This window comes from Oryzias latipes, chromosome 10 (assembly GCF_002234675.1).
Source record: "Oryzias latipes chromosome 10, ASM223467v1".
Classification (NCBI taxonomy): Eukaryota; Metazoa; Chordata; class Actinopteri; order Beloniformes; family Adrianichthyidae; genus Oryzias; species Oryzias latipes.
This window is the reverse complement of record NC_019868.2, coordinates 4,849,931-4,875,509: the sequence shown is the minus strand read 5'-3', so window position 1 is coordinate 4,875,509 and position 25,579 is coordinate 4,849,931. Positions and strand designations below refer to the sequence as shown.

At 40.1% G+C, this 25,579-nt stretch overlaps 1 protein-coding gene across 2 annotated transcripts in view; it reads right to left on the bottom strand.

Annotated features, from left to right (window-relative positions):
* Positions 1 to 25,579, bottom strand: part of LOC101162455 (leucine-rich repeat and immunoglobulin-like domain-containing nogo receptor-interacting protein 2) — a 308,018-nt gene that overhangs the window by 220,682 nt on the left and 61,757 nt on the right. For both annotated transcript variants that reach the window (XM_023959558.1, XM_023959559.1), the window contains one exon: positions 958 to 1,028. The gene's annotated coding sequence lies outside the window, so the exon portion shown is untranslated. The remainder of the gene's footprint in view (positions 1 to 957; positions 1,029 to 25,579) is intronic.

Below are 25,579 nucleotides of genomic sequence, written 5' to 3'. Positions count from 1 at the left end.
TGATCTAAAAACATTTCCCATCTCCAGGATATCAGCTCTTTGTTCATCCAAACAGGCCCTGATAAAACACTGAGTAGTTAGGAATATGAAAGATCTTAAAATTACTTTTTCTTTGTGTTTATTTAATTCTATTAAAGAAATTTTGATAAGGATTACGTTACCGCGATTTCCCTGCAGCTATGACAGTTTGCGGAAAAGTCCCGTCCCTTTAACTGTCTCCACCAATCATTCTTGAAGGCTTAATCACATGTCATCAGTCTGACCAATCAGAAGTGCTTAAAGTCTTCACTTCCTTGTTCTTAATTCTGCTGATAAAGTCGCTCAGTTCTAACAAAAATACCGGCTAAAGCTCTTCCTTAGCGGTGTAGCTTTCCACAGAGTCCGGTGTCAGACCGTGAAACAAGTGGAAAATACAATAAATCTCAGAGACGCCAGTCTTTCTGCAAGTTTTCGGCACTTTTCATACTACATCTCCCATGATGCATTGGCTTAAAGAGCCAGTGTCCCAGCGCACAATGAGTTGTCCTTGCGAAACGCCTTGAAACCCCAACAAACAAACAGTTTCTAAATTTTTCTAATTTAACTTTCATTTCATCTCTTAGAAAAAACAGCCGCAACTTCCTGCTTTTCCGGCCACAATTATCACAAAAATACACGTGAGATTGCGGGCGGGCGGGGGGGGCTGTCGATCAATACAGACCATGAATTTCTGTTTTTTTTTTTCTTTTTGGATGCTGGTGTGCCGCGGGATTTTTGTCAAGGTTAAAGTGTGCCGTGGCTCAAAAAAGGTTGAAAAACACTGGTCTAGATGACCCAACTCCCAATGTTAAAGTGCCTAGGATAGCACAAGGGTTAAGGAAAGCTTGTATCATACTGATGAGATGGGGTTTTAAAAAAGGTGCGTATCAAATATATACACATATATAGGGTTAAAGAAGCAAACCCATTTTGACTTACCTATTTGGAGTCCTGGATTTAGATGTGTATCTAGTGTTGAAGAACCAGCAAAGTCCTTTATTCACAGATCACTGGAGAAAAAAATAGAGAAACACAAATCAGAACAGACATAGAAGTTGGACTGACTTCAAGCGGCTCACCCACCATGAACGCCCTACGATCCAGGACAAATATCCTTAAATAAATGTCAGTTCAAGGAAGAACATTAGCTAAAGCACACCAGGAGAGCAGTCAGAAGAAGATTCCCTAGATGGACATGATTCTTCTTTCCGAGTTAATTCTGCCGGTATCGCTGCCTGACCATCCATTAAGTTGGAAATGAAAGTGACAAATCAAGCTGTTCGGTTTTACTCTGAAGTCTATTCAATGAATACGCACAATGAGCCTGACACAAATGACAGGAAAACCTTATCTTTTGCACACAAACAAAAACACGGTGAAGCAGAATTACTTCGATTTTGTCTTTGTATGCTGAAAGAGAATGCAGCAAATTAAACTGAAAATCAAACATGCTGAAGAAATGTCCTAAAAAAATAACAAAATGAAAGGAAAAGCAGTAAAGAAATAATTTGGTCATTACTCCGTTTGTTTAATTTGTCTACAGTTCAAGGCAGTAATCAGTCAGCTTGTTTCACAAGTGCATCAGAAAATGTTGGTGTGGGATTGTGAAACAAATAATTTATAAATGGATGGAGAGGACCATCATGAAGCTGCAAGTCTATGATGCTGTGTGGAATAAATAGTTAGCAGATTGTATTCAGCAAACACCAACTAAACAACACTTTTTAATGATCCAGTTGTTTGTTTGTTTTTTGCAGTAAATAAAAGAGTTCATTTACTCTCATCCTTTCATTAAAATGGTCAGCCACTGTCTTTTGTTTGACTTTTGGCCTTTTTCTTTACTTTTTGTGGAGTGGTGGTAGCTTTTTGTTGTTTTTCACCAACAATTGTTGACTTTAGGGGACTGTTTCATGATTCCAGTGGAAGTAAATCATTTAGACCAAGGCTGTTCTCTTATCTCTAACACCCCAAGATACTATTTCCGGTTCCGGGTTATACAGCAGGACGCGTGGCGTGCCTCTCTGCGAATACAACTATCTTCAAATTACTTAAAAAGTTGATTTTTCTCCAAAAAAGAGAGCTGACCATGCCCCCGAAGAAACCCACCTTATGATTGTTAATTCTGTCTGATAAAACCTAGGAACCGGATATTGATAAATCATGTAATAAAATGGTTATAGTATAACGGGGTGGGATTATATAAGTTTGCTTCCTTCCACTCCCTTTCAAGCAATATTTATTAATATGTCTAATTATCCTAAGTTTGATTAGTTACTGTATGAATGTATAACTGATGATTATATTGTTTTTGTGTATTATTTCTATTTGATTGCTTGAAATAAACCATTTCAAATCAAAAATCAAATCAAATCAAAATTACGATCCTTTTACCTTGGGTGAATTCCCCGACATGCAAGCAGTGGCTGCTGTCACCTTGGGTGTGCTCTTTTACTAACTTGCCAGCACTATTACTTTCATCTCACCCATGCAGTGAACATGCTAATCCAGTGTTGGGGGATTTATGAGCTGTGGTAAAGAGTAATTGTACTGTGGCAAAATGACTGCAGCTTATTTGGAGCACAGACTCAAGGAGGCCCCTCTGTGGATCATCATCCCTCTTATAAAAACTGCCCAGGTGCCAGAGCTCTCAGTCAAAAGCGTCAACTTTGTGGGTTGTGACAGTTCTGATATGTGATCGTGTAATTTTTACAGGCATATTTGTTCATGTTTTTAAGCTACAAATAAACAAAGAATACCAAAAGATAGAGATATTTTTAGTCATTCTTTCTTTTTGTTGAAGCAATGCTGTCTGGGAAATAGTCTTTATTTATCTTTTAAAGGGATTCTACATTTGCAAGAGATGTGTGGGATGAGCAGCCAGCAATGCGGAGTATGTGGGCTGCCACCGTGAAAAAACATTGCATTCCCTTTCAACATTCTTTGCCAGTGCCATGCATCTTATTACTTTTTCAACTGTTGTTTGGTGTGTCCAAAGTTTAGAGCCTTAAAGAGAAAAAAAAGAGGCTGTTTATTAATGCAGCATGATCCCAGCCGCCTGGCACCTCCCACTCATGCTGGTCAGCAGCCCACTCCCACAGCGCTCCGGTAACGCTTCAAGAGGACGTGGCTGCAGACATCGACAACCAGAACCGGAAGTCCGCCTATATAAATAAACTTTAATTTAACCCTAACAGTTACAGTTTTTCCTATTTTAAGCTTTAATTAAAGTTTTTTTGTTTTGTTTTTTACAATTCTGAACCCTTTTGGGTTCCTACAGTAATGTCCACTTCCAGCTGATGATGTCACACGCCATCAGGTCCCTCTCCCTTCTTTTGCCACGCAGCAGCTGATGTGGTTCTTTTGGCCTCACATGTTCAGCTGGGTAAAGGTTAGTTTCTTCCCAATGCATCCTTGTACACCCAATAAAGGCAACCTTCATTTTTTTCAGTGAGGTCGATGGCCCCAAGCCATCATATTAGTTCCACAAAAAGATGATTTCTGTATCCGGGCCAGCAACATGACATGTTCTTCTCCATCCTATACAAGAAGTTCAATTTGGCCTGAGGAGAAGTCATTCTAAAAAGGCAGCAAAGAGAAAACTATTCATTTATTTGTCCTTTTCAACACGGATAATTTCATTAACCTAAAAATCGAGTCTGCTGCTAAAATTTGAATAACAGCATCATGGGTTAGAGGTTAGGGAGTCCCTTCACTTAATCTTCAAACGGTATTTCTCCGAGGAGCCTGTCTGCACTTGACAGGCTCAGATCAGATATGAATGAGCAAGATAAATGGTTAGTCTCTAAAGTCAGATCAATTCTATCCAACAACTGTCCTCTCCAGGAACAAAAGGCCACGCTGTCAACAAGGCTCACTTCAGAGCTTTTTCACTGTCTCTTTGTCCTTCTCTCATATATAGAAGAAATTGTAAAAAATAATATTACAACAAAACTTCAGCCTAAAACTGTTTTTGTGTTCTGGGTTTTATGTTCATTTTGACTTTTTTTTGCTGCTATGATTTGCAAATGTGGTAATTGAGCATCAGATTCTCAATGTGAAATGAAAAGAAGGAAATGCTCAGAGCCTAAATTTAAAGGGCTTATATCATGCATTTCTTAACTTGTGCTATCTTGTGGGGTCCAGATGACCCCACCCTTACATTGACGTGTTCTTCCTACCATGACAAAGGTGAATAAAGGTGGAGAGGATTTTATGTAATCCATGGACACCAGAGAAGATCACAAATCATTGAAGAAAAAAGGTTCAGAGCACTGTCTAGTGGGTCTAGATGACCACACTCATTTTGGGAGTGGGGTCATCTGGACCCCACAAGACAGCACAAGGGTTGAGCCTGTCAGAGTAAACTATATCCATATAAATGACCTGACTGTAGAGTCTGCCTCGGCAGTAGGGATGGGTACCGAGCCCCGATATTGAACGAGCCCCGGGGCCACATTCTTCAAGACCGCAGTGTCGTTAAGATCTGACCTCAGCGGTTCTGCTATCGGTACTGGAGAAGTCGCGTTTTTTTTTGTGTCCCACAAGAGATAAACGTTATGTGCCATATTTAACTCACCAAGTCAGTCACTTTTCCGTTAATTAATGATGATATTAATTTCTCTATTCTCGCTGAAGGGGAGAGGTCTGTCTGGCTATTTGTGTGCACTGGGGGCGGGGCTGTTGTTCAGACAGTACGTGCCGCGCGCACACAGGAACGCTACCAAAGATATAAGATGGCAGAAAGAGCTATTCGGTCCAAAATGCGGCTTTTTCCTCCTTGTGCTGCGGCTCTCTGTGTTTTAGTAAAATAACTACCATGTTCTAAGATTGTCGTGGTTCCTTTAACACCGTCAGAGCAGGCAGGAGGAAGAGAGCAGCGTGAGCACGCGGAGGGGGGCAGCTATGAGCGCCGACCAGAGTCTGTTATGGGATGGAAAGTTTCTCTTGAAAGACAGTCATGTTATCCCCCTAGACTAAAACCACCCATTTCCACGTAAAATTAATTACATTTGCGTTAGGGCGCCCCTACTATCCTGTCACCTTGCTGCTACGATGACCGTATGTTGTGCTGTCTGTAGAACACGCTGGGGGGGGGGGGGGGGGTTGCACACGGGGGAAAACAACGAACAAGTAGAAGGGGGGGCGGGGCTTAGACTCACTGCTTATGATTCCAGACAAACTAACAGCTGCTTCCTAATAAAAAATAGTTGTCATCCATAAAATTAATATAATTTATTGGGTTTACTGGATTTATAGAAAAAAAAATAGAAAGGAGTCTGCATCAAAGTGAATTTGTTTCCATCATCTCATTCGTCTGAACTCTGGTGTTTGACAGATGGAAAAGTCTAAAATGGAAAATGGACAAAAGATCAAAGGAAACATCACATCTCATAAAGAATAAAAATAATTAAAATAAATAAATAAATAAATATCCTGACAGCATTTTGAATCAATACAAGTATTGCCAAATGAAATATCGCGATAAATCTATCAACCCCTACTGTTGCGGCTCCCTGTGCTTTCATTCCTGTGGGAAACTGATCCAATGGCTCTTTGAGAGGTTCATCAACCTGCATTCCAGGTTTGTGTTGTAAAATGATCATGTATAAAGTAAAATGTTGTGTTAAAAAAACAATGTTGTTGCATAATGAGGAACACTTTATGTTCTTAATTTGTTATTTATTTATTTATTTTTCGTCCTCAAAAAAGTATAGATAAGAGTATCGTTAAAATACCGGATCGATAAGCAGTATCAATAAAAGTAGTAGTACCGTTAAAAGCTTAACGATACCCATCCCTACTCGGCAGTGCTTCAAAGTTTAAAAGAGAAAAGTAACGTTTTGGGAAAGCATCTGAAGGCAGTTTACACAGAAAAATGAAGAACACATGAGACAGAATGAAAAAACCTGACTCTTCTGTTCAAGAAATACCGACAATAAAATTGGTCTGCAGTAAGGGCAAAGATACATCAAAGAAATATAAAAAAAAAACTGAACCAGAAAAACTCCTCTGGCTTTTGCTTAAACCAAGGTTTTTGTGTTACTGCGAAAGCACTTTTAAACAATGGCTTCTTTTCAATGCCTGAGTCTTTGTTGTATGAAACCAAACTTACAGAGAAGCAGATGTTTGGTTTTAACTTGTTTAGTGAAAATTAAATACAAAATGGTCTCTGGGTTAGAAGGATCACTAACTGTAGAAAATCCCAACGTTGCACACTCACTCTAAAATTAACAGACATTTTGATTTGAGTTAAGTATTCTTGATGATGATGCTAGATATACTGATCCTAAGGAAGATGGGACCTCAGTCAAACACTGCGATATATGAATGAAGACATAACACAGTGTGCATTACAAAGTAATGTTTGAATTGAAAGACCACTGAAATAAAAGTAGCATTTGTTAAAGAATTTGTTAAGAATTCCCCATTACCATAATTTATTATGGTAATAATAAATTATATTTATTACTGGTGTAGGTACCAAAAGTATTTGGCCTGCAATAACTGTTCGGGGTCCTCCGGGGGTCCGGCGACTACTGACGTCACATTATGTGATTGGCTGTACGTTGCTCTGATGACGTTTAAGATAGAGATTGTTGATAGAGTTTACACGCTAACACCGTTCTTTGTGAGAAACATGGATGACTTGTACATCAAAGTGACAAAACATCCAACTATAAATCTCAAAAGACTTATTTTAACCCCCCTTTCAGCATGTCATCTGTGGCCAGCTGTTGAGACGAGCAGAAAATTGGATTCAAGACATTTAGCATTTGTTTTAGTGCTAATTCTTTGGTTTGTTTCAATTACTCGAAAAATACATAAAAATTGAACAAAAAATAAGGTGTGTATGCTGTTTATTCATTTAATTTTTAATTAGTATATTAATGCTTTCAACGTGTTTTAAAAAGGAAATATAAACTTTGCGATCATAACTGTTAGAAACTGACATTTGGCCAATTAAACCAGACTGCACACCTTAAATAAATATTGTTTCTCATACAGTCACTCATTTACTCACGTTGGAAAAATAAGTTTATATTGCCTGTGTCTCCCTATTATACATTTGGTGTAACAAACATTGATGTCAACCACTCCTTAAAATTCAAAATGGCATTATTAGCTATGAGGGAAAATAACTTTAGGTTACAAAATTAAACCTGAAATGAAAATGTAGAGCCGTAGCTAGACGCTATGTAGTTTGTCCAAGCGGTGTTACCGTAGTGTGACGTCATCATTAGCAGCAGGAACAACGAACAGTTATTGCAGGCCGAGTACGTTTGGTACCTACACCGGGAGCGCCGGATTATTGTTAGTAACGTAAAAAACCGACTGATACCACCAAAAATTACATTACTGACTATGCTAACTAACAACCTTGTTAGTAACAGTAAAAAAAATACCATAAACGTTAGCCTATGTACGATAACACCCAATATAAAACACTGTAAGGAAAGAAATTGTTAAACATGACCTTAATACGACAACACAAATAATGCTTTGATTGACTGAAACAGACAAACCTAAACAGTTTTAGGATACTTTTCTACTTTCTACACACCAGAGATCCTTTCTAAAAAGAGCAGAAAAAAACCTCAGCTTTAATCAAAAGTCAAACCATGCAAAATCATTTTCTACAAACACATCAACAACACTAACATTTACTGTTATTACTACATCATTTAAAACCATTTAGCCATAAGTGTTTAAAAACAATGCTCATGATTACATGGAAATAAAATCTAAATGGCACAATGTCATGCCAATGTACTGTGGAAAGCTTAATATTTATGTTTATAACCTTTTAGCTGGAGACTGAGTAAATATGTGTGTTTTAATGCATTGTTTTCCATGATGAGCTCCTTTGTTCCATCATAGAAACTGAAAAACAGCAGATGACATCCTCTTATGAACACTCCAATACGTATTAATCCAGTTTCTTTATACTTTTTTTTATTTTAATCCTTTAATTTATTAAGGTAAGAGGCCTTTCGGTAAAATTGTCATCACTTTGTTAGAAGACAGTTGTGGGTCTCCAGTGTAAAAACAGAAAAGGCATGTTTGATCCCCTATCTTTAATTAATGAATGTAACTTAAATAAAAAATTGATCATAACTAGGATTTCTAAAATGTATTTCTTTTATTAATGAGCAGCCAGATTGGATTAGAATTTGAACAATACATATAGATGCAGGGATTTCTGCGTCATGTCATTGTCATAAAACAAACACCTATGAGGAAAGCTTCTTTTCTCTCCTCCTGCTTAGCATTCGCTGCGCCTCTTTCTCTTGGTTGCATGTATTTTTTATCCTGTGTACTGTGTTGAGCTTTGACAAGTGTTTCAGAGCTGCTGGCCTAAAGCCCTCGCATACTGCCACACAAGCAGAACGATGGCGTGAGACTCTAGAAGCCCTGATGTGATAACGCACACCACCAAATCCACGGTTAATTGGATGCTTCCCTCACAACAGAACAGGGCTAAACAGCAGCAAGTAAATAACAAGCTTAAGTCAAGCCTCTAAAATGAACAAGAGGAAAATGGCCAGATAACAAAACCAAGAGCAGATGTACTGCTCTTGCATTATGTTATGTTTGGAAAAGAAAGAAGAAAAAGGGGGGAAAAAACAACACTCTCCTCTGCATAATCCTACTTTCTGAAGGACTGATTAGCATTTTCCACGCTGAATAGCCAGTGTCTTAGCAGTTTGGAATAGAACAATCGTATCTGCTGCATTCTTCATGCCAAGATGGATATTAGGGTACAGAAGACAGTCTTCAGCCAGGTACCGAGGAGGGGGGACAACACATGACCAGAAAGGACTTAAAACAGCTGGACAAATTGGTCAGTTCTTTGACTGTTTCAATAGGAGAATGACAGGTTTCTGAAGCAAACTGTACAACAGACTCTGAAGTACTTTCTGAAGAAATAACTTAAGAAGAAGCCCACAAAACTATTCTTCTTTAGTACATTGTTTTTATTCTACAACTGTTTTCATTAAGAAATATATATTACTCTATTTTATGCACTATAAGGTGCATTTAAAAACCAACCCAGATCACTTTATAAATGGACGCTTTCTGGTTGGGTTTAGTCATGTTGGAGTGATTTGGAGGGGTCTATCAAAATCTCAGTCTATCTTTATTATTAGTTCCAAACAAGGCTGGGTGTTATTGGAAACACGCTAGCATTGTCATTCAATGTTACTTTTACGTGTCACTAACAATGTTCAGAGTTAGCGTAGTCAAAGATGTGTTGCAAATGAGGTTAGCAGTTACAGGTGTTGTGAATACGTTTATATGGCTAATGTGTAGTGTGTTACAAACTGAATCTGGAAAAAAAAAAACGTCTGACTGGCTGATGGACTTTTCTCTGCCTCTTTTGTCACACTTGATGCCTCTGTAGTTTGGTACGAAACTAGACTATTCATTGATTGTACACTTCATAATCCAGTGTCCCCTATATAGAGCAGAAAATACGACCATTTAAATAACTAAAGACAAGAAAATGAATAATAGGAAAATCTCCTGATAGACATGTTTAGAATGGTGGAACAATACTGGTAAAGGATCTTTTCATGTCAGGATTTTTCTGACTTCCAGGTCTTCCTCTCAGCACCACTGGTACAATCATGGCTTCAGCTGCAGTGCATGAAGTATATCGTGTGAGAGTTGATGAAGGCCCATGAGCGGTGGCACTCTTTTACTAATGGTTCTGCCTCCCTGCAGCCACATGTGTTGCGTGTTCGATCTGCGGTTCCAGAAACTGTCAAGAAAACAATAAATCATCAAAAGACTGACAAACTGTTCATGTCACAGCCGCAGGTCGCTGCGCCCTGCCTTCTGCACCACCAGTGATGCTGTACATAAACCAGAAAGCCTCGAACAAGATGGAAACAACTCTTTCTGCTTTTCTGTTAATAGCTTCCCCTTTGACCCACCGACCATCATGACTGATTGGGCCACTTCCAGTAGGTGACTGGAGAACCGCTTCTGTCTCAAAAGCTACACCAGATTGTCTGACCTTGTAAGGGTCAGAAAACTCAAACAAAGCAAGGGTCCATGTTGGGCAGTTGGTCAAGTGGACCTGCATTTATAAATCATCCTGTCACAGGAAGATTTACCGGTATGTTGTCTGAGATCTTTTCATTAGATGGTGTGTAGGGAACAACATGTCTAAAATGACTACACTAAGAAGAAGCCAAGAACCAAATGTGCAAGATTTCCGTTCATCATTTTACTCAACAGTTCATTAAAACTCAGAGAAAATTCAGTTTCGTTCAAAAATAAAATGTATAGAACACTGGAAAAGGGATACTGCTGTTTGTGATTCTCCTGTCTCCTGTCTCAGTGAACACATGCATATCGGATCGACGAGTCACCTATAGGAATCTTCTGCATGAATGATGTCTGAAATGTGATGTGCAAGTCGACGGGAGATTCCTCTCACCTTATTGGTTCAAAAAAGGGCAATTAGACAAAACAGAGCAAAGTCACTTCAGCCTGTTTGTATTCACAATTTAACTGCTTGACTCCTATAATTATTTCGAGCCATGGAAAAAAGTCCACTAATGTTTTTGCTTTCAAGTAAATGCTACATTAATGTAATTTTTGAGACCAAGTGGTTCGATGCATATTTGCCTCATTAGCTGATTCAAGGAAAATCTTCACTCACATTTGTTATACATAGAAAACAAAGAACATTTTGTTTAAAGAGAGTTTAGCACCACTAAGTTCCAATTGCTTCTGAATATGAAAATATAAAAAATGTGGAGTCTTGCAGTTCCTTTGAGACTCGTGCGGCCACCTCAAGGAACATCGTGAAAATGGATCGTACCACTGTTGTGCATGCGGTAAGTCTATTGTGAAGCACTGGTAAAGGACTGAGTTGCACGCACTGATGACTTTCAGGTGATGTTGTTTGTAGGATCCAAGTACTGGGTCCTCTCTGACCCTGCAGACATGATCCACACACTGGGTGTGCACATGATACCCAATTCCTAAATTCTAGCAGTAGAAAAATGTACATAAACATTTCACCTTACAGGCCTACTGAGCAGTGGATGACCTTGACCATTTCTGTGGGCCACCTGTAGGTCCTGTGCTAATTTGTCCATTTTTCACCTGCAGATAGTCCATCAGGAGCAGTTGTGACTAAGGCTTTTTAAGTACTCGAGTAAGTTGAGATAATAAAAGTTGATGTACCCAGATTTATTTTTATTTTTGTTCATTGTCATATTGATCAATTTGCCTGTTTTTTTTAGTTGACACTAGTCCATTGGGGAGGGAACAGGATGGGTGGATACAGGTGTGGGCATGCAGGCAGCCAGCAAAGTCGAACTCCTGCTGACTGACGACAGCTGGTGATTGGACGGGACTGTCACACTTTCCTCCTGTCACTTGCACATTTATTCTGGTGTTTTCTAAAGTGTTGTTGTCTCTTGTTATTTCCAGATAGTGGCCCTGGTGTGTGGTGTCTTTTGGTTTACTGTGCTTTGCTGTGTGCCACCCAAACTTCCTCCCAGAGTCCCAGTTCTTCCCCTAATGTTTGCGTTTTTTTATTTTAGGGGCTTTGAATGTGTGTGTCTGTTTGTGCATGCTTGTGTGCGAGTGAGTTAGTGGTCTAGATAGTTAATTTTCTAAAATAAAGGTGTAATTTCTTGAACGACCTTGGTTCTCTGTGAGGTTATTAATAGCTGGACTTCACCTCGGGGGCTTTACCACTCCTGGGATACCACACAGGCTCTGTGCTTCTTTAGCCTTGTTTTTTTTGGCTATGTATGTACTTCTTTACTTACTTATTGGGGTCATTGACTTTCATGCTGTTAAACAAGTTGTTTTAAAAAATGTATGCACTGAAAACAACCAATGTGTTTTTTGTGTGTTTTATTTATATTTTAATGGAAATATTTCCTATTGAATAATTAAAAGACCACTGGGAACGCTGTTACAATACATCAAAAGATGATGGAAGTGGGACTTTAAGACATAAAACAAAATGACTTAAGACAAGAAACCCTTTGTCTGTTCTGCTCACTAAACCAATCTGGATATTATTCAGGCAGAGAGCATTGTTGTGACAGCGCAGAGTAAATGTGACCTTCTTCAAGTTAAAGCATAAAGTACAAATCATTCAGCTCCCAAAACGATGGCAAAGATAAACATGTCAGATGTTAATCTCCATGCTTTTCCATTGATTTCTCTGTCGTTTCTATCCTGACAGGTAGAGGGGTAACTACCTTACCACAACAACAGGTTTTTTTTTTTCCTTTAAGCCAACGACAGCTGCCAGGCACTTTCAAGGTTGTACATTTAGAGGTCAAGAACATTTTCAATTTATCAGGTCATCCATCTTCTATTTCCACTTTGTGGTGTGCAGGGACACAGTTGGATTCTAAAAGTCCTAATCTTTCCACTGGGGGTGCTGGTGCGGTAACGAGATAGAACATTCTGTAGAAGCACCAACTCCTGATTTTTCATAATCAGGATCCTTGGGTGACCTACATCCAGACACAGATGTAGATACCATGTGTTGTTGCATTCTGACGCAGCATGAACAGCATGAAGGCTGCAGCAAATAGCCTGTGGACATCATTTACACACTCATCTTCAACTGTACTTTTGCCTCTGTTGTACTAAACAAAAGCGGCTCTGCTTTTTGTCGTTTCAAATGGTTGTTTAACTGCACTAAAAACAAGAAGCTGTGCTGCAGCTAGCAAGTCTGACTAATGCTATATTTCTGTTTTCATCAGAATTCAAGCAGAGAATGTTTACATGGCAGGTCTTTATGCATTCCTATCAGTTTGGATGAGAATGTGGAGCCACAAATTTAGGACGCACCATGAAACACACACTACTACTGAATCTCCAATCGTTTAGTATGTTTGCAAGCATCCCTCAGTCCAAACAGACACAAGAACAGTTCATATGAATAATTGAAGGAATAAAAAACAGCTACTAAAAAGAATCTACTTCTACACTGCAAAAGCAGGTGATTTTGGTTCATTCTGACTGATCCGATTCACTGATTTAATAAATAAATACATAATAAAGTTGACTTTATTTATCCCACAATTGTTCTCTGCATTAGACCCATCCCCTGGGGGGAGTGGTGAGCTGCAGACTAGCTGCACTCGGGGGGTGACAGCTGGCTGGGGAAAGCGGGGATCAAACTGCCAACCCTTCAGTTATTGGACGACCTGCTCTACCGCCTGAGCCACGTGCCACCTACATTTATCATGGATCCTGGACATCTTTGTCCAGAACTTCAACCAGTGGGACTCAGAGAGAAATAGCTGCTACTGAACAGTGAAGTTTTCCAGATTTCTTTTATTTCTTCAAGATAATCAAGTGTAAATTAAATATGTGTCCAAAGAATCAAGTAAACTAGAATGAATGTCAAATCCATTCACATTTTAGTTCAGCGCACTGTTGTTTTCCCACATCCACAGAATCCAAAGGGAACATTCTTAGAACATTCTAGAACACTGGATGGTCACATGACTTTGCTAAATTTGAAGTGTTTCCACACATTGGACTGGAACGATGGACTGATCAGTTTCTGCTGACATCACATGTGTGTTGTCCACCGTGATGGTTTTTGGTGGTTATATTATAGTAAAATAAACTTAATGTAGATCAATTCAAATGTTATTTTCCAATAGCGATTATTGATTTATTTCTTTTTGAAAAATATATGTATAATGGTATTTATTGATTCAATTAACAACTTAACTCAGACAGATGGATCTGGTTGGATTGTAGCAACATAAATCGATTCATCAGTTAAGTCAATTTATTGTTACACCCCTAATCTTTTTCTTCCAAGACACACAAAAAAAAACATTTTTCTTGAAACAAGACTCTTTATTATTTCTTAAGATTCAGTTTTGCAGTATATAGTGCTTTTCTTCAAGACCCAAAGTGCACTGTAGGGTTCAGCGTCTTGCCCAAAGACACTCAACACATGGGCAGGCCAAGCAGGACACGAACCTATCAAGCTCTGCAGTCATCACAATGACTCTTATGCTAGAAAGAAAGAGCACTGTGGTTTTGTGGTGACAGTCGGAATGAACCAATGAGAATCATACTCTGATATACAATCTGAAAGAACAACAGTCAGAGGAGGACAAGCTGGTAGATCTCAGATCCTTCACTTGGCCAGAGAGCATTGTAAGATTCTCTAGGTAAGTATGAGAAGGTCATAAAGACAGCAGTAATTCTTAGCAACTCTTGGGTGAAAAAACTTAGGAGGATCAGCAAAGCAGTTGCTTCTGTCTTCCTCACTGTGACTCAGAGGAGGACACTCCTGGCAGCACAGAGGTGAAGCAGCAGGTGGGAATGGCTGACGGGGGTCCAAAAAGAGCTTCATAGTGGGGCCTCATTAAACTGATCGCCTGACTCTCCAATTCACATGAATAAAATTAAGATCGGAAAACAGGAAGAGGGTCCAAAAGGCAGATAACAGACTCTGAACAAGATATTCAAAGTTTCAGAACCCAATGAAAGTAAATTCAAGATGCAGAAAAACTCAGAAAATGCTTAAAGACCCACTAAGATCATCTTTTGACCTATTGTTATCGGTTCCAAGTGGTCTTTTTATTATTGTTCCTGCTCAAAATAATTACCTGTTTCCTCCAGCTGCAGACCAATTTCAGCTGCATGTAACTAAGTTTCAGCTCCTGCTCCTGATTCACAACGATTTAAAGAGAGAAAAACACCTTTTTATTTACGAATATGTACTCCATCATCAGAAAAATAACACTAGAACATGTTATAACCCCCAAAACACCATTATCATCATAGTGGGTCTTTCATTTAAAATGATGCTAAATAAAGCACCAGGAAACACTGAACAGAAGAAACGTGACAAGAAGTCTAGGCTTGAAAATGGATTTCTGAGTATTTCTTTATCCTTTTTGTGCTTTTCTTTTTCCTCATCTGAACTGGAATCTAGCTCTATCTGTACAATTGGGTAACTCAAATTTTCTTGCCATTTTTGTTGCACTGCTAGTGTTCGGTTGGGGTGTGACGGGCTGAAAGCCAGGGGCAGAAGGTAAGCGGGGACGGGGTTGCTCCGCACCAACAGTCCCACCCACAACTCAGAGGTGAATTTCTGATAAACTCCTGCTTCTCTGCAGAAACGAGGTCCTAAAAATACAGATACAGATTTTCTTCATTTTGGCTAAAAACGGCATTAAAGACCACTGGGAACACTTTCACACCCTAGATCAGAAGATGAATAGAGTGGAACTTTTAAAAGTTAATATGCAAGAATGTTCAGACAGAAGCAGCCTTTTTTTACTGATTTCATATTGGATGAATTTAATCATAATTATGTACGTATTTAAGATTATATGTTTAGATGATATTGCTTTATAGGGCATGAACTTCTCTTACTGCTGCCCAGCATTTGACACCACATTCAAATCTGTAAGACTTGCAGCATTTTACCCGTCTGACAAATTTTCAACAACCAATCATAAAACAGCCTCAGCTGTGACCTCAGACGCTGTTTCTGTCCTCCTGTCTTAAGTTTCTATCCTTTTTTTAGATCCTCAGGAAGTGAACCAGCCTTTTTGACAAGAACTTGACGCCGTAGGGATCAATAATTGAATCTTCATTGCATCAAATGTCAAGTTACCCTTTTAATCAATGACTGGCAGCTGCTAACTGGAAATAAACGGCTTGTTTCCCTCCATCACTGCATTGTCACATGGAATTTAGACATTAAAGAGATTCCTGATCAACTGTCAACCCTCTACAGTTGTTTCCGTTTTGGTTAATTGACTCTTTTTATTACTGCAAAACATGCCGCATTTAACGGCTTTCATGCAACTTGAATAACTCACAACATCTTCTCTGCTTTAACTATTACTTAAATTAATTATGAAGTCTAAATTTGTATCATTCCGAGAGTTTTTTCTAAGACAAGACGGCACTGATCGAGATTACAGGCATTAAATCGGATTGAAAACTATTTTAAAAGTTAAAAAAGAAGCTGTGGCTAAAAGCCATCTCTGTGGGATTAACACTTGCTATTCAGGGTGGTACATAAGTATTTATAAAAGAAATAGTGTGAAGAAACAGCCCAATTACCTGTTGCGTTCGGATAAACTTCAGAACCATTGTAGAACCATTAACTGTTAACCCTTGTGCTATCTTAGATGACCCCACCCTTACATTGACGTGTTCTCCCTACCATGACAAAGGTGGATAAAGGTGGAAAGATTTCATGTAATCCATGGACACCAGTGAGGTGAGGCTATCATACAGTGCTGTAGTGCTGTACTTTAGTCATTAGTAAGATGCAAGTACTGGCTCCTTACTGACCACGCCCAATCACTGCTCTAATGGGGTGCGAATACATGTGACAAATAAGTGCCCATAGATTAGCCACACAAACTACACTGACTGTTTAATTTCCTAATGTCTAACGGTCAGGTGCATAATGGAACACGTAAGAGTTGCGCAGTTTTCACTTGAGCAGCAGCAAGCAGGTTGAAGAAGTGAAAAATTCCTACGACACGGCAGCATTTCATCTACTTCACCTGTACTTACCCTTACGTGTTGTCATGGTGTTCACTACTACCTGTAACCCGCAGCCTGCCCATTGAAAACACGTGCAGGAACATTTTCACCCTACGGGCTCACAGAGGGGTCTGCAATCTTAAACTAGCATGCGGGCCACCTACATGCCCCGCACAGGTTTGCCCCATTTTTCACCCGCATCCATGTTGTGTAAGCACCACAACACCACCGTGCCGCCTGTGGCTTTGTTCATCAAAGCCAAACAGTACAGAGAATGACACTTCTGGCACTAATATCAAGTGACCATGAATTGATTCACAAAGATGAAGCCTTTTGTTTGAAGGCACAGATTCTGATTATTCAAGAAATCCTGAACCATTTCAGGTCATTAAACACATCTTGTATTACTTAAGCTAGCTTGTTTGTATTAAATAGCTGCTTCCTCCACTTAAGGCCTCATTGATCAGTACAGGCATCTGCTTTTTGCTGAACGCTAGCGAGGGCGTTGGAACCAATCTAACTCACCATCTGTTTTAAAGTTCTAGTGGGTGACTTTCTGGCACCAGAGGCCTATGTCACGTTTTACACAAATCACTGACCAGTATGATGTTAGGAGTGATGATGGGATCTATAATCTCTTTCCCTTTATCTGGCTGCTCAATTTGATGATCAGCCAGGTGTTAATGATAAAGGAGTGCAGGACCGGCTCTGACCAAATAGCCATCAGCAAGCTGTAATGGGGTGAAAAGCTTGCTTTGGGACAAGAGTAATTGATGGCCCTTAGGATCAATATTAATAATGAAGTCATTGGGGCGTTTCTTCAGGTATTGGAATAAAAATTAGGGAAAAGAAATCTTTCGAAAATGTTAGATTTGAGCTGTTTTTGGATGTCTACCATTTTTCTTTTTGCATTTAACAGTTAAAAAATTGTGAAACAATCGTGATGCATATAAATTAACAAAACCTGAATTTTATCTTTTCAAAGTACCATAAGGAGTGAAAAAGAATAGTGGGGAACCACAGAAAGGAGGCTTAATTTCTGTAAAGAGCGAGACGTCTTATATATTGTAAAGACAGATCACTATAGGAGTTATGTAACACGCGGCTGGAAAGATGAAAATCTACGGTCAGGTGGGTGAGACACAAATATCTGAACATGTCCCCAAGTGACTTTTTTTTTTCCAAAAGGTGAACTTGCAACAGGCCACGATACCACATTTCTGCACATTGGTTAAACTCTTTCAGCCTGTTCTTTGAAAAAAAAAGAAAACAAATAAAATGAGACTATTTAGTACCTGTAAATCGGCATCTTAAGGAGTCTGCCATGCAGGGAAAGGAATGCTTGATGACTGTAATTTGGAACTAAAGTCAATCATTTATCTGCTTTAGTATCCTTTTCCTAAAGATCATAGAATTCTTTGCCTAAATACCAGAAGTCCATCTGTAATGTTAGCATTGAAATTAAAAATATAGACTTTTTTTTAGCCAGAGCCATTATTAGTTATGTTATTAGTCACACTATCATTTCTATCTCCTATGTGCAGAAAAGAAGTCCTATAGCAACCACAGTAGCCGTGGTTACATGGGCAAAATATCTTGATCGGATCAATGGTCGGGTTAAAATTCACCCGTGCACATGGGCACAGAAAACCTTTTTCCGATTAGAACAAACGTTCCCATGGCACTTTCGGTCGGAGTGAATAATTTGGGCATGCGCAGTAGTGTAAAAAATCCCCGGATGAGGAAGTAGGTCCCGTTCTAAACAAACAGCTGCCACAGACATTTATTTTATGCAGCAGCTCGGTAATATACGAGACGATCTTCCAAACGTGCTTTTATTAATGTCATGAATATTTTGAAGCGCCTGTTCGCTCATCGTTTTATTTAATCCGTGTCGTCAGTGCTTTTTTGTGGAAGGACGGTGAGCTGGAAGAAGGCTTAGGACAGGCTAACACGGGCTAACATCATGATTAGCCTGATGGACGCAAAATCCAGGACCATGCGAGAAACCCTGCAATCTGCAGCTTGGCTGCACGTACATATGTGGGAATAACATCAGCCTTTGTTTTGTCGGGACACAACTGGAAACACAAATCCACGTGATTGTTTGAACCGTTTCTAAGGACTGAGCGACATTTCTTTCTGCTCTGAAAAGTTCACACACAGACCGCCCCAAAGCCGTGTGTGCTGGCGGCTCTCCTGAGTCCTTCAGCCGCTAACCCAGAGCGGCGGGACGGCTCAAAGTCTGAATTCTCCCACACATAACAAAATAACAAAACGCACACGTAAAAAAGCATCCTCCCTCCGCTCAGACACAAAGTTATTAATCCAGCTCCTCTGCCCACTCGGGTGCCAGTGGACCGAGTGAGCGTCGGGGGACACGAAGCGCTCCTTCCCCCCATCTCCTTCGTGAGGGGTGAAAGAGAGGGGAGAGCCAGCGGGGCGAGAGCGGAGCGGCGCTTTTCACGGGGCGTCCGCAGAGCAGCTGGTCGGTCCCGCATGCGCTCCAAAGCTTTCTCTCAGCGAAACACCGTCTATGCATGACATAAACCAGAGCAGTAGTAACACACGATCAGAATGACCGTTGACATGCTCCACGATCGGACAAACGATCGGTATAACCCACCTATCTTGATCGGAAAGAAATTCTGATCCGAACGAGTCTGACCGGGGCAGAGTATTCCGAACAGGGTGTTTACATGACTCATTTTCTTTCCGATCTGGCATTCTTTCTGATTACTTTTGCCCATGTAAACGCGGGAAGTGTCATTCTCAAAAACCCTCTGACTGTTGTTGAGTTACACCAACCCAGCCCCCCCAAATGACTGTGACAACCGACCATGTGAGGAGACAGCTGGAAAAAATTAACCAACGGAAGGCTCCTGGCCCAGACGGCATCAGCCCCAGGATATTGAAGTCCTGTGCCGCCCAGCTTTCCACTGTTTTCCAGCACCTCTTTAACCTGAGCCTCAGTCAGATGAAGGTGCCGGACACCTGGAAAACAGCATGTCTGGTTCCTGTCCCCAAGAAGGCTGCACCCTCTGGACCTAGTGATTACCGCCCTGTTGCCCTCACGTCCCATGCAGCTAAAGTTCTGGAAAGGATTTTGTTGTCCCACCTGAGACCTTTGGTGAAACCATCTCTGGACCCACTTCAGTTTGCCTACCAGCCACGATTGGGGGTGGAGGATGCTGTTATTCACCTGCTGCAACGTGCTCACTCTCACCTGGATGGAGGGGGGGACACTGTGAGGGTCACATTCTTTGATTTCTCCAGTGCGTTCAACACCATCCAGCCCTGGTTACTGGGTGAGAAGCTGCAGCGGATGGGTGTGGGCGGCGCCTTAGTCTCCTGGATCATTGATTACTTGTCATACAGGCCGCAGTTTGTCCGGCTGGGCGGTGTCCTGTCTGACGTGGTGACAAGCAGTGTGGGGGCCCCACAGGGAACTGTGCTCTCTCCCTTCCTGTTCACTTTATACACCAGTGACTTCCAGTACAACTCAGAGTCTTGCCATCTTCAGAAGTTCTCTGATGACTCTGCTGTTGTTGGCTGCATTAATGGTGGGCGGGAGGAGGAGTACAGGGATCTTGTGGATGAATTTGTGAGATGGTCTGGAGAAAACAACCTGCAGCTGAATGTGGAAAAGACCAGAGAGATGGTGATGGACTTCAGGAAGAAACCACCAGCTTCCCAGCCTCTCAGCATCCTTGGCAGAGAGGTGGCAGAGGTAGAGGAGTACAAGTACTTGGGAGTTACCATCGACAACAGACTGAGCTGGAAGAGCAACAGCACTGCTGCGTATAAGAAGGCCAGCAACAGACTCCATTTCCTGAGGAGGCTGAGGTCCTTCAACGTGTGCAGCAAGATGCTTGAAATATTCTACCAGTCTGTTGTGGCCAGCACTCTGTTCTTCTCGGTGGTCTGCTGGGGGGGCAGCATATCTGCTAGGGACAGCAATAGACTGAACAAACTGATCCGAAGAGCTGGCTCTGTAATTGGTTGCAAAATGGACACGTTTGAATCTGTGATGGAGAGGAGGACTTTAAATAAACTGGTATCCATCATGGATAATCCAGAGCATCCCCTCCATCCTGTACTGGACGGTCAGCGGAGTTCCTTCTCCAACAGACTAAGGCAGCTTCGCTGTCACACAAACCGCTTCAGGAGATCTTTCATTCCTCACTCCATTGGACTCTATAACTTTTCATCCATGTGCAATAGATAAAGTCATTTATGGTCCGTCTATTTTCTCTCTCCTGATGTGGCATGCAACACGACTGTGCTAATTCACTGATGTTTCTTTCCGATTGATTGTTTTGGTTCTCTGTCATCTATTGTGTGTAAGTTTGTATCTTGAGCCTAACGCCGACGCTGCAACAACTGAATTTCCCAAGCTGGGATCAATAAAGTATCTTTATCTTATCTTATCTATAGAGGATGACCGAAGGTATCATTCATGGTGTTGAGCTAATGGATCATCCCTCTTAGGAGATTCCTCTCTAGAATATTTGTTTTGCACACTGTTATCTTATTTAAATGATAAATGTTGTAATGACTTCTTCATAAATGACCTCTACTGTAGGCCCATGTGGTCTGTTCGTAGGCATGGTTAGACTACCGGCCAAATTTGGCAAAAAAATATATATTCAGAGAGTCAAAGACAAATGTAGACACTTTCAAAAATGTGTTTGTAATCTTTTTAATAACACCAGTGTTAAAAGTCTAAAAGACTGCAAAAACTTGTTAAAAAGTAGGAGTTGGATTAAATGCAGTTACGCAACACTTGCATTCGTCTAGTTCTCTACTTACATGAAGTTCACATAGATGTGGACCCCTAGATTGGAAAAACCTGCGTTATGAGATAACATTAACCATGATAGCACTACTTCAGGCAATATCTGTTAGTAAAGTTCTCAGTGGTCTTTTAATATAATAATGCCGTTTTTTGTTAAAATTCCCAAAACCTGTGTCAATTTCTAGGACATAGTTTCTGCAGAGCGCCAGAAGTTCATTAGAAATTCACCTCTGAGTTGTGGTCAAGACTGTTGACGTACAGCAACCTTACTGAGAGCTTTCTGTTTACACTCTCTCCCTTTAGCTTACAGCCCCTCACAACCCCAACCTAACATTAGCGGTGCAACAAAAATGGAAGGTACAATCAGAGCTATCCAGCAGTTTAGATCCAGATTCCAGCTCCATCAGGAAGACAAAGACCTTCATGGATCTATTTGTCTGCATGTGGATGCATCAGAATGAAGCAGAGCAGGGAGCTTGCCGTTGTAAGTTCTAAATCACACCTACAAGCTTTTTCCAACTGCATTTTGCCGTCTGCTCCTGATTCACATTGATTTGAAAAATAAAGATGACCTGAAGAAGAACTGCACCCCGGACCCTTCAATACGTTGAAGATAATGAACAGAAATGAAGACAGCTGTGGAGTATTAACAACCTGAACCAGGTATGACAGTGACAGGACTCAAAGAACACGACCAAAACCAACAAATAGGACTGAAAAAGTGCACTTAAGCTCATAGTCCTCATCCTGACTGTGACTAGATTTTTTTTTAACCTTTTTTATCATTTTTCTTTTTACAGTTCTGTTGTCCATGCACTGGAGATCTTAGTCATACTCTTTTTAAAGAAAAGAAGCTAGTATTTAAGAAGCTATATATATATGCAGTCATCATGGCGTCATGAATTCCAGCATTTTAACAGAAACCCACAGATTTTTACTGGCTTCTATGAATTTCTTAAAGTTTTTTTTTTACATTCTGACCTTTCTGTGAACTTTTCTATAATTTTCTCTCTTGGGAAGATGGCCATCTTAACATGATTGGACGGGCGCTTCTCGTTGGAATATGACAGAAATAGAGCAATAACTTTTCCCAGAAGACTGTGCAATAATGTTTGCAGCTGTAACATGCTTGATGGTGATAACACACATTTAAAATCGTGGTCCAGCAAACGCCGGGACCTCAGCTGTTCCAGAGCAACATGTGCCGCTGATCAAATTAGCAGCATTGATTTGGAACATCTGCAAGATAAATAACCTCTTCATTAGAAGCTCTAAGTAGCCAATCTATTTTTGCATTTTACTTAATTTGACTTTAAAATATCATCCGACTGCACAGTATATTGAAGGTAGTTGTTCACTTGTATCAGTTATAGGATTGGAGATTCCCAGCAGTATCAGTGTGGGATTTGATCCCCAAACACTGTTTGGTCCTTGCATAATGTTGTATTTTGAAGTCAGGTTGTACCTTTTTGGTTTTTTTTTTCCCCCTCTTTGGATGTTTCTCCTATCTTTTCATTTTAAATCGGTTTTAGTTGCAGGTTCTTCCTCTTGCAGCTCGTCTGCACTGCATTGTACTTGTGGAACTCCTCTTGTCTTTTTTGAACTCCTGTTTTGTTCAGGTGTAAGGTCCTTTATTGCTTTAGTGTAGATCAAGTTCAGGATCATATAAAAGTGGTAGATGGCAGGGGTGCGACAGATCACAAAAGTCAAGGTTTGGATCAAAATCAAAATAACAATATACATATACATGTATATATATTTAATAACAAATACCGATTCACACAACCTTAATTACTCTGTTCATCAGTAACTTTGTCCCAGCTGGGTCCCAGCTACTTTGAATCTGAGTCCCTTCTTGAGGGCAGAAGGGGTGGGGTGGAGCTATTAAAGATCTATTTGGAGTACTGAACTGACTCACCCGACACCGGGTCCACAGAGTCCATTCCAACAGGTTGTTTTGGAAGTCTTTGGTAATTGAGGCTAGTTTGACAATTAACTAACACATAGAAAATCTCAGGTGGTCTTGTCACATTCATTTACATTATTTAGTTCAAAAGTCTGACTAAAATTCTAAGCAATAAAAAGCATTAACAATGGAGAATATAAGGGGTTTTTCGTATTTCCGTATTTTTGAGCAGCGCTTCTTTAAGGACATTTATGCGGACTGGAGCCTTAGATGGGTTACCATGACACTAACTGCTTTGTGACTTATGGTTGAAGGAGATGAGGTTAATTTCAGGTGTAAAAAATATCACAACTAGTTATTCTTTACTTTTATAAATGAAGTAAAATTAATGATGTATGATGATTATGAGTAATGATACTACTTTTAAACAAAGTAAAACATTCTGGATAAATTTGTACCATTTTGGAAAATAAGAACATCACCGTTATGAATACAAAGATTCATTCAGAGGAAAATGGGGAAAATAGTAATTCAATAAAGTTCATAGTTCATTGGTGAAAATATTGCTAGCCATTTTTATTGTGCCAGTAATGTTAGGTTGGGCTTGTAAGCTAGTGGGAGAGTGTGTAAACAGATAGCACTCAGTTATGAGTGACGGAAAGGGAGCGAGTTTACTCCACGCCAACAGTCCACGCCACAACTTAGATGTGATTTCGAATGAACTCCTGCCGCTCTGCAGAAACTATCTTCTACAAAACGACACAGGTTTTTTTTACAATAGATCCCATATTTGCAGGGAATGTGTATGTGGATCATTAGCAGCAGAGCTAGATATATGGGACAGATCCGTTCTCTAGATCTGTTCTATCAATGGGAGTTTCTTCGTCAAAACAACTTACAGGTTTATTTGTTTAACTCGCGGCTTCATTCCACTCGCCTTAAGCGAGCAGCTCAGAGGCATTTACTGCAGGTAATTGCTGATGATAATCAAATTCCCATTAAAGAGCAGGAAGTGCTCGTGCCAGTCTTCTAAGCAAGCAGGGCCGGTGGTCAGCTGCCCCTTCACCACAAAAAGCTTTCCTGAATAATTACTGCAGAACAGCTACACTCAGAGCTCTCACCAGCATCTCTGCCAAAGCGCTTCTCCCCCTGTTTTCTGTAATCACTGTCAGTCCCTTCCTAGTTGGTTAAAACTGCAATGTTGTTGTGGAGTTTCGCTTTTGCAAGACACTGGCTATAATCTCAATTTGTTCTTTAAATAAACACCTCAGCCTTTGTGGTTAGGCTAATCCCCCAACACCCAAAAACTTGTTATTAAATGTCTGAGGGTACAGAGCCCTGTATGAGAACATAAAAAAGATTCTTGTTCCCTCAAGATAACATTTTATCTGCACAAATTAATATTTTGTGTGCACACAAATTGCTTTTTTAGCAATTTATTAGCATTTTGTGGGCACAAGTTAGCATTTTATGCGCAAATTAGCATTTTGTAGACAAACTTAGTGATTTGTGCGCACAAATTTCTTTTTTGTAGTCATAATTTAGCATTTTATTAGCATTTTGTGCACACAAATTAACATTTCGTCAGCGCAAATTAGCATTTTGTGGGCACAAATTAGCATTTTGTGCACACAATTAGCTTTTTTTGTAATCACAAATAAGCATTTTATTAGCATTTTGAGCACAAAAAATTGTACTTTGTGCCCACAAGTTAGTATTTTGTCTGCATAAATTGTTATTTTGAAATCACAAATGAGCATTTTATTCACACAACTTAGTATTTTGTGTCCACAAGTGAGGATTTTTGTGAGCACAAGTTAGCATTCCTTGCGCACAAATGAGGATATATTGTGCAAAAATGCTAACTAATACTAATGTAAGAAAACGTATTACTTTATAAATGTCATGTCCATAGCTCCGTGCAAAGGAGAATAAACAAAGCAAACTAAATATCCATCTAAATTATAATTATTGTGACTCATCAATTTCAAACAGCCTGTCTTTTATTTTTTCCTTCAATTGAAGTTTTTTTTCCATCTCTAACCAGCCAGGCAGAGCTAGAGAGCAGCGCCTGGGGCCAGCAGAGCTAGCTACGCTGTCCACCGGGCTGGCTAGCATAGCGAGCTAGCCCACTGAGTGTCCACTTAAGCCAATGTGGGCAAACACAGGTGGGGCCGCCACGGAAACTGCGGACAAAAACCCATTCGGGCCCCATATTTTCTGCCTACTTTTAAATCGGGGCCCACTTGACCTTGCAGTCTGGGTAAAGACAAAGATTTTTTCGCTCACATTATCGTTTAAACGCCCTGTTTCATCCTCCTGTATCAATT